The sequence below is a fragment of the Orycteropus afer genome, unplaced genomic scaffold (assembly GCF_000298275.1).
Source record: "Orycteropus afer afer isolate SDZICR_OR568_19922 unplaced genomic scaffold, OryAfe1.0 scaffold00376, whole genome shotgun sequence".
Lineage (NCBI taxonomy): Eukaryota > Metazoa > Chordata > Mammalia > Tubulidentata > Orycteropodidae > Orycteropus > Orycteropus afer.
In genome coordinates, this window is record NW_006921963.1 from 1,350,950 (window position 1) to 1,354,243 (window position 3,294).

Sequence of the window (3,294 nt, forward strand, 5' to 3'; positions counted from 1 at the left end):
TAAGTATGACACCAAAGACAGAGACCATAAAAGAAAAGGCTGACAAATTTGATTACCAAAAAAATAAAATCTTACCTATGTGCAAAACCATCTTAAATGAAGTGGGAGGGCAAATGACCAGAATATATTTGCTGTATATGATGATATCCTTCATATGGAAATAGCTCCTTCAACTCAAAAAGAAAGATGAGTACCCTAACAGAAAAAGGACAAAGGGCAGGAAAATGCAAGTCATAGTAGAAAAATGCAAATTGAAAAATATGTACATAATATTCCAAAAGTATTTTACATCATCAGCAATCAATAAGATGTATATTTAGATGATAATTAAATCTTACCTTTTCCAATGAAATTGGAAATGGTGTTTGTTGGTTTGTTTAAGGAGGGATTACAATAATATAATGTTAGCTAGAAGTCTCTGGGTGGCACAAATCGTTACGTGTTAGGCTACTAACCAAAAAGTTGTTGGTTCTGATCCACCCAGAGGCATCTCGGAAGAAAAGCCGGGCCATTTCCTGAAAATTCAGCTGCAGAAAACCTAGTGGATCCTATTTCTTCTCTGAAGTGCATGCAATCCCCAGGGATCGGCGTCGACTCAACAACAACTGGTTTACTGGCTTTGGCATTAGCTAGGATGTGGAGACAAGGATCTCTGGTGGTGTGGTGGTTAAGGCATTTTGCTACTAACCAAAACGTCAGTGGTTTGAACCTACCAACAACTCTGTAGAAGATAGATGGGGCAGTCTGCTTCTGTAAAGATTTATAGACTAGGAAACCCAGTTGGGGTCACTATGAGTTGAAGTCAACTTGATGGCAGTGAGTTTGTAGGTTTTTTTGTTATTTTTTCGGGGGAGGATGTAGGGACAGGATATTGTCACCTACTACAGACAAGAGTATAAATTCTACCATTTCTAAGGGATTACCCTGAGGGAATAATGGACCGTCCAAAGTTAGAGGTGCAATAAAGATACTCTTCAAAATGAGTTTTACAATGGGGAAAAATAAGAACTCACTCTTAGGAGAGTTTGGATAGTTACGGAATGTTTTTTTCTTGAAAAAAAAAAAAACTGGGAGCAAGTACAACAAACTAATGTTAATTCTGCATGGTAGACATATAGATGTCTATTATAGTGTGTGTGTATGTGTGTGTGTTTCAGACTTTAAATTCTCTCCAGATTGTGTTCAAATACATTGTGATAGGAGAATAACCATTGGCATGGGGGAGACAGTCAAAATATATTTTCAGTGAAAATAAGTACAGATTACAAGAGTGTTCAAGAATAATCCCAATTTTACCCAAGGAACTAAAACTGGCAAGATATATGCAAAGTTATTTATTTGCAGATGACTAGGTACATCTTTAAATTATTTTATTCTTTGTCCTTCTCTGTATTTTCCGTATTGAACATGTATTACCCTTGAAGGAGACTAAAATCAGTATCTAAACATACCTAGAAGGCATGACCTACCCCCATGCCTCTAACTCTGAATAAACATAAGTAAAAATCCTCTCTGAAGCGCAGAGGTAAACAGGCAGAGCCCGCAGATGTCACACTGGGTGTCATGTTGTACTTCTCCATGAGAAAGCACAAACAAATGAGTGAGCGGGATTCAGACTTCTTAAGGTTCCTTCTAGCAAAGTCCTGATCAGGTTTTCATCCCTTCAATAAATATTCATTAAGTACCATGTTGACCAGGATTTCTGGCCGTATGTGATAGAAACCTAAGTCAAACTTAGTTTTTTGAAAGAAGTATTTGCTCACAAAGCTGGCATCTTGGGGTAGCTGGATCAGGTTCAGCCAGATCCAGGCACCAGTCAGGAGCACCTAGTCTCTCTCCATCTCTGTTCAAATGTATTTTACTGACCATTCCCTGTCTTGGGCAGAGAACAGCAGGGATGGGACCTTTGGGTTCTTTGGGAATATTTTGGGAAAGAAACTTCTAGGACAAATGGGCTTTCTTGTCATTTTAACAAGAGGATGCTTGAAATAATTTCCATAACAATAGAGACCTGTTGAAGGTACTCATAAGGAGCTCTGGTGGCACAGTGTCTAAGGCATTTGACTGTTAACCAGAAGGTTGGTGTTTCAAACCCACCAGCCCCTCCACAGAAGGAAGATGGGGCAATCTACTTCCATAAAGATAATCGCCTTGGAAAATCAGTGGGGGTCGCTGTGAGTCGGAATCGACTAATGGTAGTGAGTTTAGTGAGGAGGTACTCAGAGATCTGATGGTATAGTGGTTAAGGCATTTGGCTGCTAACCAGTAAGTCGGTGGTTTGAATGCACCAGCTGCTCAGTGGAAGAAAGATGAGGCAGTCTGCTTCCATAAAGATTTACAACCTTGGAAACCCAGTGGGGGTCGCTATGAGTTGGAATTGACTCAATGGCAGTGAGTTTGGTTTAGTTTGGGCTGGAGGTCTCAGCTGTGTGCTGGGTACTGAGCTCCTCAACTTCTATGAATCCTCATGTGCATCATTGAAGCCTCAAGACAACCTATTCTTACCCCCGTTTAATAGTGAGGAAACTACATCATGGAGGTTGAGGAACCTACCCCAACGCCCCCAGCTAGTAAGTGTCAGGAACAGGATTTGAACACAGGTCGTTTCACTCCAGCTGCTCCACTCTTAACCGTCATACCTTATACTGCTTCCTTTGGCTGCTAGTCAGATTTGCAAAGAAATACGTTCTTTGCCTGGTAGTCTCAGATCGGTGGCTGAGGTGAGGGTACGGTGATACGTGGGTTCTGTGCACAGTGTACATTTTAACACCAATCCATCAGCCCAGCGTCTGCACTTCTCATGCGGCAGGTCCCTGGGCATTGCCAAAGCATTGCACTGGGCAGAACCCACTGTCTCTATCTCTGAGTTCCTGATTTCTACTTTTCGAAGCTGTGCCTCCCTGTTTTCAAAGCTGTCTGGTAGGCAATAGAGCATTAGTGTATCAGAGACATGGGACAGACACCCAATATGTGGCAGCTAATCCCCCAGATGGCCCCAAGCAATCAGTTCTGGAAAATTCGGAGACCCTCCCAAACTAGGTAGAAATGCATCCTTAAAATCCCAACAAAGGTCTACGTGGCAGAACAGTGTAAGCTGGTAGACTAAGAACTAAGGCAGTAATTTCCTGGTTTACCAAGAAGGCAATAATAAAAAGTATCTACAGCTAACACTGATCCAACTCATGGTGACCCCTCCTTAGGTTTTTGAGGCAATATCACTACAGAAGTAGATTGCCCAACCTTCCTTCCAAGGAGTGGCATAGTGCCTAAGGCACTTGACTGCTAACCAGAAGG